General features: G+C 42.8%; 2 long non-coding RNA genes across 2 annotated transcripts; both read right to left on the reverse strand.

Moving 5' to 3' along the window:
- Positions 1 to 2,464: 2,464 nt before the first annotated feature.
- LOC121743446 lies at positions 2,465 to 3,886 on the reverse strand. The gene is made up of 2 exons (XR_006038274.1): positions 2,748 to 3,886; positions 2,465 to 2,650 (listed from the first exon to the last, which is right to left on the reverse strand). It is a non-coding gene; the product is annotated as an uncharacterized LOC121743446 (long non-coding RNA).
- Positions 3,887 to 11,790: 7,904 nt separating this feature from the next.
- LOC121743453 lies at positions 11,791 to 12,134 on the reverse strand. The gene is made up of 2 exons (XR_006038280.1): positions 12,074 to 12,134; positions 11,791 to 11,976 (listed from the first exon to the last, which is right to left on the reverse strand). It is a non-coding gene; the product is annotated as an uncharacterized LOC121743453 (long non-coding RNA).
- Between the last annotated feature and the right edge of the window lie 267 nt (positions 12,135 to 12,401).

Genomic DNA, 12,401 nt, shown 5'->3' on the forward strand with positions numbered 1-12,401 from the left:
CGGCCTTGGTGCGGGGGCCGCCTTGGGGTTGCGGTCTCGGCCGGCGCCGCGCTCGAGCCCACGCTCATCAGCGCGTCGCCCCGTGATCGTGATCCCTCCGCTCCCACTCAATCGACAACCCTGTTTCACGATCGCGTGTGGTGCGATCCGTCTCGGCGCGAGCACCGACGGATCGCACGTCTCGTACGATCGAGTAATTCAGGTTCTTTCATTCGATAGTTCTTGAGTTCATCATGCATAATTAATTGAACAAAACACCAAGAACATGCTTCGCAATCAAATAATACATGCATACATGAATTTCGCGAAATTTAAATCCAAATAATCAGAGCCAAAGACTGGCTCCGATGCTAATTGAAGGGGTTAGCAGCGGAAGCGTGCATGGAATTCGATCACATAAATTCTATTCGCGTAATTCTATTCCCCGGTGGTCCCTGGTTGGTATTGTAATGATTGATCTATCCCTGATTACCTTGTTGATTAGGTTTAGGGTTTGAGTTGCTGCCCGTGTAGCTTCTCTAGTGTGGTGGAACATAAGAACTTGCTGGATTATTCCGGTTTCTGTTGAGCCAGTTAGACCGGTTGCTTTGATTCCGGTTACCCCAGTTGTTCTTGAAGGGGTTGGCAGCGGAAGCGTGGATGAAATTCGATCACATAAATTTGATCTATTTAGTAGATTATTTAGACAAATTCTATTCATGTAATCATCACATGTATCATGCTCATAACTTGAATTAAAACATGCTTTAGCATATAAAATCCCTAAAACATGCTCACTACGGAATTAGCCAATTTACCTCGTTGATTCAATCAAGAATCGATGATGGCTTGCTCCGTCTCCACGTGAAGATCTTCAGTACTCAACCTCTGATCTTCTGACTGGTGTCCCGGACTGTATACTGATATTTGTGTGGGCAAATCTCACCAGAATACTAGGACTCGAATAATGAAGACCGAACTCAGCTCACGGTGGGAGCAATTTTCGAATTCTCTCTCTTTCTAGAGGGGGATGAAAATTCTAGCAATAATAATTGTGTTTTCTGTCTCCTTTATTCTACTATTTATATTAAGTCACATATTGGGCCCAGTCAGGGATCTTAGGAAGAATTTGGACATGGCCTCACCCAATTAGCTTTTTACTAATTAAACCGAACCCACAATTTAATATAAGCTTATATTGGAATATTACAAGCAGCCACTACAGGTGTAATATTGCACTGCCTTTCCAAATCCGAAATTACAAGTATTTCAGGTTTCCTTTTATTTGTTTAATTCATTTCTCGCCCTTAAGATAGAAACATCCATTAATTAATTAACGTCTGCTATGCACTTAATTAATTTATTTATTTTATTCTCCAAGAGTGGACTTAGCAAGAAACTCTTATTTATTATTCATAGAGTAATTAAACTCCAACTAGCTAGGTTCCGAATAATAAAACCTTGTTTTGAGCTCCTCTTGTGGATGTTATCAAACGAGACTCTCCTCGCGCACGATTCAAAATAATAGCAATCCTAGCACCGCTAGATAATGATCACCACTACCCAATATACCTAGATCGTTGGGTGACGAAAAACCCGCACCTTTGGTAAGTCAAAGTAGTGGATACTCAATATCGTATGCTCAATGCTAACGTACATTGATTAAGAAATTAATTATCAAGACCTCGTCTTTCAATAGATAGCATAAAGACTTGTCTTGCTGTTAGATCCGTTCAGTGCTATACTACACCAACGTCATCATATTTCAATAAGGCTTAGAAATAATCGGACTGACATTGCAACCTTTAATGATTGGTAGTGTAGGTCTATCTGGGTTGTGAAATTCTTATTTTTCTTTGTTCAGAACTGACCGCGTACTTTAAATTGAGCGCAGCCCACAACCGCTCTACTAGAACAAAGATTTAGACTTATGTTATGTTCACTTATAAATTTAAATATGCAATAAACATCAATTAAATGTAAAACATAACAACATTATGACAAAAATAATCTGTTGCATTCATTGGAAAATTATTATTAGAGTTTTACAGTATTCAATCACTCGAAAGGTGATTTCTAGTATACAAACCCTAACAGTTTTGTCCCTCCTGGTTTCTGCTAGACCAGTTAGGTTGATTCTCAGGTGGGTTGGAATAGTTCGTGTTCTGTGGTTGGGGTGGCGGATTATGGTTACCATCAGTCCATCTGAAATTAGGGTAGTCCCTCCACGGGGCATCCCTTTGCTTCCCTGGGTTCAAGCTTCCATTCTGATTCCAGCTCCCCACTGCATTTACCTGGGATTGGTAATCTTCTTCCCCTGGCGGACCATAATACGGATATACTTCCTCTAGACCCAACACTTTCATCTTTACTGGTGGGGCAGGTTGATTACTCCTTTTGTATAGCGCTCAAGAGTGCCTTTTCATCTTTTAAAACGTGTATTACAAATTTTGGCGATGAAAATAAAGAAAAAAAAAGAACGAAATACACAACTCAACTAACTATTTTACATGTTAAAGAAAGTTTACACGTGGGGCTACGCTATTACAATTCGAGTCATAGGACACGTGTCAGGCCCGGTCTCAGCCCAGCTCAAGCGGCCAGACGAACTGGGACACCAAGGTGAGAACCACACTTAGCATCCATATTTCTCTGCCGAGCACCAACCGAACTAACAAGGAAATGCATTAGCAAACAAGGCAATTGGATAAGCAAAACCAAATGAGAATGAGAGACAATACTATCTGATGTGGGAACCGAAAACTCACCAAAATAGGTAAGAATGAAGGCTGCTACCACCAGAAATGGCTTGCCCTTCCAGCTTGGTTGTTCAATGACCACAGCAGGGGAATCAGTGGCAAACTCCTGCCATCCCTTATACTCCTGCCAAATGAGACAACACTCCATAAATACACCAAGTACTAGGCACCCACATGAAGCCAAAAACAGTTAAAATGCTGCAGAGTTAATAGCAAAACCAGTCCATCAAAGACTGCTCCCCAATCAGAGATAACAGGCCCTTTTTTCAGGCTTTCAGTTAGACCACAAGCATAAATAGGCCTCAGCCCTCCCTCCCTCACCAACACAAAGACAATCGCATACAGTGAGCCAAGTGAGAGGGAGTTGGAGCCGAGAAGCTAGCTAGACAGAGATCACAAGAAGCCACAGCCAGTGGAGAGGTAACACTCCCCCTTTTTCCCCACATAATAGAAGCATGATAGAACGTTTTCATGAGAATAAGTAGGCAATCTACCACGGAACTTAAGAGCACAGAACCAGGGATGTAAACATATTTGTCGACTAAAAATCAGCTGAATTGAGCAATAACTATCAATGCATGTATAATCCCTCAACAAGAAATAAGAAAAGGGGGGGGGCATGAAATAGACTAATGGGGGACTTAGCTTGGCGGGGGGTGGCAGTCGCGAGGTCGTTTAGCAACGGAGCCGGAAGCTGACCGCAAGGCAGCCGAGACACTCGATGAGTCGCTACTGAGGAAGATCGGTGGCGGCGGCGTGAGTCACGGACCGGCAGCTGCTGTGCAAACGACGGAGATGCGAGACGTCGTCGCTGAATCACCGATGAATGTCGAGGCCGCCTCGGGAAAGGGGTGGCTCTGCAGACGCGCCGAGGGGACGACGACGGCAGCAACAAGGCGGCTGCCAGTCCTCGACGGCTGGCGGTGGCGGTGATGTCGTGCTCGAGCACCGATGTCGTCGCGAGTACACAGCGACCCGTCGCGGGCCAGAGTTGAACGGACGGCGCGACAAGATGCGTCGATGGAGGGAACACGGGCTGACCCCGTCGAATTCCTCGCCGTCGAGGAAGCGCCGGTGTTGGCTGCTGCAAGGAAGCTACGACGAGGCGGAAGAGAGGAAATATTAGGGATTTGCTCTCAATTTGGGAATTTGGCAAATTTCAGAAATGAGAGAGAGATAGCCGACGGTGGAGAGGGAGTATATCCTCCACTGGGCCAATTCCCATTATTTCATCTTCTGGGCTAGAATTTAATCAAGTTGGGCCTTCTTTTTCTCTTGGGCCTGATTTAAAATCTTGGGCTTCAGTTTAATTAAAGAAAAAGAAGTAGAAAATTGGGCCTTTGCAAATTATTTTACAATCTGGGCCTCAGACAGAAAAATCAAAAAAGAGTAAGGAGAAAAGAGCTGGGCCGAAAATTAAAGGGGCTGGGCATAAGAATTTATCTCTGGAATTAATTCCTAAGCCACGGAAGAAAGAAATATTAAGCCGTGTGGGATAGCTTTTCGATAAGGAATTAAAGCAGACTTTAATAGTCACAGTTTTAATTAAAGAATATAGATCTCTAAGTTTTAGAAAGAAAGAGATAAAATAAAAGAGCACGTTTAGGCATGCATACATGCAAGATAAACAATTATACTTTTTAAAGCCTAATTTAAGCGTATTAAATTTTGTAAAGGACGTCGTTGCTCGACGCGTAATCTCAGGAAAGGAAAAGCACCCGCTTTGCAAGAGTTTAAGCAATTGAGGTGGGGTTTCTCTTCCTTCTTTTAAAGCATGCTTTATGTGAAAATATGATTATTTGAATGAGTTGTCATGCCATGTTTTGTTTTATGATTGCCTATCTGTTGGCTATGCCAACCCAGTTAAATCGAATTCGGGTCCCAGTAGGTCAGTAAATCCTACTCGGACTAGTGTACACATAGGGACCGTGAGCTAGCGCTAGGTTGGCCGGTCCGTGGGTCGTGAGCTAGCGCCAGGTTGGCCGGCCCAGTGGTCGTGGAATGTGGCCACATTCCCGATTCACGCAGCTGATATGGCATATCATCAGAAGTTTAAATGACTGCAGTCTATTTTCAGAAAGAAATAACAGATTTTAGTGACCGGGATAGATTTTCAGTAAAACCCCGCGTTCACTCAGCTTGGCTGACAACTAAAAGAAAAACAGTTTTCGGCATGAGCCCACTGAGTGCATCAAGTACTCAGCCCTGCATTTTGTTTTCCTTAATGTGCAGGTTGATTGTTGTCGAAGCCGAGGAGGTGTTGGGACAGAAGACCAAATAAGTAGGAAGGTAGCGGGTGTAGTATGTCTTCATACATATTACATCTGTCTTGGTACTCTTCCGTTGCGCAAATTCAGAACATTCATTTAACAAAGACAATTTCCCATAACTACTCTGATTCAGCATGATTTGTACCCTCAACACACTTCAGACAATGTTTCTTTTGATTTAAGCATCTTATGATGAGTTAAGACAGTTTCAGTATGTTTTAGTCGCGGTAAAGCTACACTTTCTTTGACTAGGGAGATGTGGTCGTGACAGAGTGGTATCAGAGCACTTTTCTTTCGCTCTGACCCAAGAACCTTCCTTCTAAGCCTCAGTCCAGAACAGTAGCACTAGGCTAGGAAGTGAACAGAATGATCAGTACAAGATCCCAACACCTCAGCTCGACACGATCAACTGCACCAGAAACAGGGGTCGACGCCCGCTCGTCCAGAAAAGAGAATTTTAAAGAAAGAAAATATTTTTCCATTTTGAGAAGGAAAATGAAATTTTCTAAGTTTTTAGAAAAAGAAAAAAAAAAAAAAAAAAAAAAATTCATAGCCCTAAATGGGAACGAAAATGTTTATTTGAAAAGTTTGCAAGACGCAACGTGCTAGCTGATACTTTGCATGAGATATGCTTAATGTATCTGTGATTTATGTTTAAAGAGCTTGACATGAATGTATAGATGTCATGGGGACTATGTATGTGAACCTAGAGTGCTTCAGAAAAGTACCTTAGGTGAGACATGCAGAATCAAGTACTAGCAGAACGAGAATTTGTTACCGCCCTCCAGGGCGACGAGACCAACTAAAACCCATCAGTTTGGGCAAGCTTCAAATTCCAAGGAATTATGAGAAAGGAAAGACGAGCCAAAAAGTACTATTGTACTACTTATAGACAGCAATTAAAGGAAGTCCATTCTTTTAAGCACACAGATAGTATACATATGTATACTAGACGATGAACCAAGAAGTTCCCAATGTCTTTACAAAGACCAAGTTTTAACAAAAATAGTTTACTTTCAAGCCTGTTCGGGAGATACATCCCTACACGGAAAGAGATCGTACCCGCGACCTAGTAAAGTGATCTAATGTGGCGTAACAAGCCCAAGTGGCTACGTGATCCAGAAGCGATACTTATAGCGTGCTACGAAGCACGATGGAGAATGTAATGTTTTACCAGAATCAGCGTTCTAAGTTATCGAGAACGATATGAAAGTATGACCTCCAGCTGCGGTTATCAGTTTAACAGCACGAGGAACCCCATCTTGGAATGTATGGTTTCCCAGAACGCGTTTATCATGTGCGAGCTCCACAAGAAAAACAAGGGAGTGTCACATAACTAGAACCGATGATTATAATCAATAGTACTTACTTGGATTCCCAATGAAATCCCTTCTAAGAGTCCTTCCAAGGACGATACCCTCGTCTATTCAGACTCTAGTTTTGACTCGCAAGTACCATGTCAGTGTTCCTTTTTCTGTGCGAGGTTTGACTCATTTCCAGCTTATGGACTGCAGTCCTTTTGACTCATCGTACATAAAGAGTAAAGTTTTGACTGTTTAAGCTCCAGTCGTAAACCCTAAATTCTACAGTTGTTCATATCTATGATCTTCGGAATGAGCGTATTCCTCAGACATTCTTTGAACCTCCGGGACAACGATGTCCTGTCGGCTATTAAGACCTTTGATTGACTCACGTTCTGCAAGTAGTACGCCACTTTCATTCTCTTCAGGAAAGCGGTGACTCAGTTTCAGTTCCCAAATTTGGGATACTCTTATGTTCCAAGCATCGTTATTTGTTGTTGCCTCCTTTGAGCCACAATATTGGAGATTTATATCTCGATTTCTTGGACCTATGCAATGAAATTTCATTCTTACGATGCTTACGTTGTGATCCCCAGAGTGATCAAGACAGTTAAACATTTTCCTCAGGGAATTTCATGTGGTGCTGGAACTTTTTACCTCCCTATTTTGAAATCCTACAAAGGTGAAATTTTTCGACCTCGATTCCAGTACATGCATTATTCCTAGTCTCGGAATTTTTTCTGCAGCTCGAAGTTAAGGCAAGCATATTGCACCTTTCCCCTAACAAGCTTGCCCTAGCTGATTTTTCTGAATAGTTCATTTCAATGCGTTGCCTTAATGAACCTATGAAATCATTGATGTGATTTTGTTATTCCATATCGAGATGCCTTTGAAACATGATCAATGTTCCTTCATTGAAATCGCCTACGTTTATAAATTTTCGTGGTTGATCATCTTAGGCGATGACATGTTTGAACCACTGTCCTTGATGCCCAGATCCTTTCAGTTTAATTGGACAACTGTATTGTCCTATTTTGCAGCTTACTATGGGAATTTACAGTTAATTCATTTCCATCCGGTTTTCATGACCTATCTCATGATTATTTCTAGCTCCCACCAGGGGTGAGCCTCAGCTTCTATGAGTTTGCCTGGAACCAGTTGAACTATGTAGTTCTTTGAATGAACTCAATACTTACCTTCAAGGTCGATTATCGACAAAAATTCATATAAGTTGAACAAGAGATGTTATTCTAGTCCAGTTGGGTATTCAGTAGCCCTTCAAACTTTCAGTCATACTCTCTTGTGTGAATAATAATCCAAGTTAAGACTATTAGATTAATCATCGAGTTATTGATACGAGGCTAGCAGAAAAAGGCATGGTCTCAGTTTCTTTCAGATACGCATAATAAATACGTCCCCATGGAGACACGTGCAGGAAATGATGCACCAACCAGAAGCGTCGCATAACCGACAGCAAAGCGTTAAATACTTCGAATCTACGTACCGCTTGTGACCAGCAGGTGGAAGATCGAATATTTTGTTGTATAGAGAAGCAACTAGCCTTGAGTAGAGAAATATCAAGGAATACTTGTGGATTAAATGATGTCCGAAGACGTAAAAGACCTATATGGTAGTTTGAACGATCAAAATGCTTACTCCGAGTAAGATAAGTAAGCCACAAGAACAAAGACTCAATCATGGGCATGTAATGAAAGCCATGGAGAAAGTACGAGTGTATTCGTAGTTTATGTTTGACGGAACAAATCCCATCAGCAAAAGGGATTCGTCTAAGAGGTGGCCAGGAAAAAGGCTAAAGCTGGAGAGACATTCGGGAAGAGGAACGCGTGATAGCACCGCTACCCTCACCGTCCCTACTATGAAGGGAGAAATCGAATTTTCCCTTTTAAAAGAAGTTATCACAAGAGAACAGGATTTAGAGCCCTATAATATAGAGCAAGGGCAAACGTTGGCAATAACATGCGACGAATTATTCTACGATATGCCACGTCTCAATTAAACGGCTCAGAAAGGAGCTGTCGATAGAGTTTTATGTTAATCTAGACACGAGATCTAGATCACTTTGGAAAGTCATGCTAGATTATTTCACCATGAATCGCTCAGTCGAACCAAAAGGGCATGGAGACAGTAGCGTTGGGAGAAAGAAGCCAACACCTCTACATGCACTAAACCCATATTCAAGGATTGACGCGAGTAGAACAAGTCTGTACTAAATCATGACGAAAGAGTCGCAGTAAGCACAAAAGCACCTTGAAAGCGGTAAAAGTAGACTACCTCAACTGAGCGAGAGGTTACGAGATCATTATGGCAGCTCAATGACTACCTTTACGATCGATGCAAGCGTTAGAGAACTCAATATCAGGCGATGAAATCTAAGATTAGAAATAGCCTCATCACCCAGACGAAATGAATTACTAAAGGAATGACTTGAATCAGTCATATTATCTCAGTCACCATATAGAATGGCGCTCAAGAAATAAGAAGAACTTAAGATCCAGTTACAAGAATAAGTAGACCTGGGTTTCATCAGACCCAGTGTATCGTTTTTGGGCGCATCAGTACTCTTCATGAAGAAGAAGGATGGGACTTTGCGAATGTGTATCGACTATCGAGAGCTAAATAAGTTAACCCTCAAGAACAAGTACCTCTACCGAGAATCAACGACCTCTTCGACCAGCTGCGAGGAGCCAGCGTATTCTCGAAGATGGGCTTGAGATCGGGTTATCACTAGCTGGGAGTTCGACAAGACGGTATACCTAAGACTGCACTTCGCACCAGATATGACCATTACGAGTTTACTGTAATGCCTTTTTGGGCTTACAAACGCCCCAGCCGTGTTCATGAACCTAATGAACCGCGTGTTCCGCCCATATTTGGACAAGGTCGTCCTAGCTTTTAAAGACGACGTGCTCATGTACTCAAAGAACAAGAAGAAACCCGAGGAGCGCTTGAGAACTACGTTAGAGACGTTAAGAGCCGAGAAGTTCTATGCTAAGTTTAGCAAGTGTGAGTTCTGGTTTAACAAAGTGAACTTTCTTGGACACTTAGTGACAGCAGAAGGGATCCGAGTAGACCCTGCTAAAGTTGAAGCCGTGCAACGTTGGCAGTCACCAGCGACGCCTAATGAAATTCAGAGTTTCCTAGGACTGGCATGATGCTACCGAAGGTTCATTGAGGGGTTTTCTAAAATAGCGAGGCCGATGACTCAACAGCTCAAGAAAGGAGTTAAAGTCAATGGGACCCCAGAATGTGAAGCAAGCTTCCAGTTGCTAAAGGAAAAGTTGACCACAGCGCCAGTTCTAGCTGTGCCAGAAGCGGGAGTCAACTATGTGGTGTATACAGATGCATCAAAGGTCGGACCCGGGTACGTGCTGATGCAGAAGGGCAAGGTGATTGTATATGCGTCACGTCAATTAGGGCCGCACGAGTTGAACTACCTGACGCACGACTTGGAACTAGCGGCAGTGGTACACGCTTTGACGATTTGGAGACATCATCTCTATGGAGTTCGATGTGAGATATTCACAGATCATAAGAGTCTCAAATACTTCTTTGAGCAGAAGGATTTGAACATGAGGCAGCGCAGATGGCTAGAAATAGTCAAGGCTACAACTGCGGTATAAATTACCACCCAGGCAAGGCCAATGTGGTAGCAGATGCCTTGAGCAGAAAGAGTACACCTCAAGTGGCTACTTTCCTCACACAAGAGGAGGAGCTTATCCGGGAATTCGCCAAGATGCGACTGGAGATAGTAAGAGCCCCGGAAACAGTGGATAGCAGAATTTCCACCTTGGTCATAAAACCAGATTTAAGAGCCGGAATCATCGATGCCTAGAGACGTGATGAGGCCCTAGAAAAGGTCTGTCTCAAAGTGAGGACCGGCAAAGGAGATAGTTACCGTGAAGAGTCGGATAACGCTCTCACATTCGAATGAAGACTATGCATACCCAACGATGAGGCAATTTGGAACGAGACCATGAGTGAAGCTCATGAGACGCCCTACACTGCCCATCCTGGAAGTACAAAGATGTATCAGGACTGGAAGAAGCAATTTTGGTGGGATGGCATGAAGAGAAGTATAACATCTTTTGTAGAAAGATGTCGGGCTTGCCAGCAAGTGAAGGCTTTACATCAATGCCCCTAGGGGAAGTTGCAGCCTCTCGAGATTCCAGGATGGAAATGAGAGCATATAGCACTGGATTTTGTGACAGGATTGCCAAAATCTAAGCAAGGAAATACTGACATCTGGGTGATTATAGATCGCCTCACCAAAAGTGCTCACTTCATACCAATTCGTATCACCTACGGATCAGATAAATTGGCACAGATTTATGTGCAAGAAATCGTGCACCTGCATGGTGTACCAGTGACGATCACTTCGGATCGAGACTCAAAATTTACTTCTAGATTTTGGATAAGCCTACAGCGAGAGTTAAGCACTCGACTGAATTTCAGCACAGCATTCCATCCACAGACGGACGGACAGTCCGAAAGGACGATTCAGACATTAGAGGAGATGTTGAGAGCCGTAGTGCTCGATCGTGGAGTAAGCTGAGAGCCAGTACTTCCACTTATAGAGTTCGCCTACAACAACAGTTACCAGGCAACCATCAAAATGGCCCCATATGTAGCACTCTATGGGAAGAAATGTAGATCACCACTTTACTGGGATGAAGTGGGTGAGAGAAGAATTCTCGGACCAGACTTCGGAGAGGAAATGATAGAAATCGTCCGACAGATCCAAGAGAGAATCAAAGAAGCTCAAGATAGACACAAATCTTATGTAGATGCTCGCAGAACCGATTTACAGTTCAAAGCGGGAAGACAAAGTTTTACTGAAAGTATCCCCGTCGAAAGGGATAACTAGATTCAGCGTCAAGGGCAAACTAAAGCCACGTTTTATCGGACCTTACGAGATCCTAGAAACAGTTGGCCCTGTGGCATACAGATTAGCACTCCCGCCAAGCTTCGGGAATGTACACAATGTGTCTCACATATCACAATTGAGGAAATACGTGTTTGACCCCAAACACCTAGTACACCAAGAAGAAATGGTGTTAGAACCAGATTTCAGCTATGAAGAAAAGCCAGAAGCAATTCTGGACAGAAAAATAAAATAATTGAAAAATAAAGCTATCGTAATAGTAAAAGTCCTATGGAAGCACCACAGCCGCGAGAAGACGACGTGAGAGCTTTAGGACAAGATGAAAGAGAAATACTCATAGCTTTTTGCCTGACCGAGACAAAATTTCGGGACGAAATTTTTGTTAAGGGAGGTAGAATGTAATAGCCGCGATCTAATTTCTCGGAAACTATGAAATAAAGACTAGAATTTAAAGAAAGAGAATGAAAGAGCATTCGTTTATAATCTTGAGTAAACAAAAACACGATATTTAGAATTTCCAATTTAAAACGTGTATTACAAATTTTGGCGATGAAAATAAAGAAAAAAAAAGAACGAAATACACAACTCAACTAACTATTTTACATGTTAAAGAAAGTTTACACGTGGGGCTACGCTATTACAATTCGAGTCATAGGACACGTGTCAGGCCCGGTCTTAGCCCAGCTCAAGCGGCCAGACGAACTGGGACACCAAGGTGAGAACCACACTTAGCATCCATATTTCTCTGCCGAGCACCAACCGAACTAACAAGGAAATGCATTAGCAAACAAGGCAATTGGATAAGCAAAACCAAATGAGAATGAGAGACAATACTATCTGATGTGGGAACCGAAAACTCACCAAAATAGGTAAGAATGAAGGCTGCTACCACCAGAAATGGCTTGCCCTTCCAGCTTGGTTGTTGAACGACCACAGCAGGGGAATCAGTGGCAAACTCCTGCCATCCCTTATACTCCTGCCAAATGAGACAACACTCCATAAATACACCAAGTACTAGGCACCCACATGAAGCCAAAAACAGTTAAAATGCTGCAGAGTTAATAGCAAAACCAGTCCATCAAAGACTGCTCCCCAATCAGAGATAACAGGCCCTTTTTTCAGGCTTTCAGTTAGACCACAAGCATAAATAGGCCTCAGCCCTCCCTCCCTCACCAACACAAAGACAATC

This window comes from Salvia splendens, chromosome 8 (genome assembly GCF_004379255.2).
Source record: "Salvia splendens isolate huo1 chromosome 8, SspV2, whole genome shotgun sequence".
In the NCBI taxonomy this organism is placed as follows: Eukaryota; Viridiplantae; Streptophyta; class Magnoliopsida; order Lamiales; family Lamiaceae; genus Salvia; species Salvia splendens.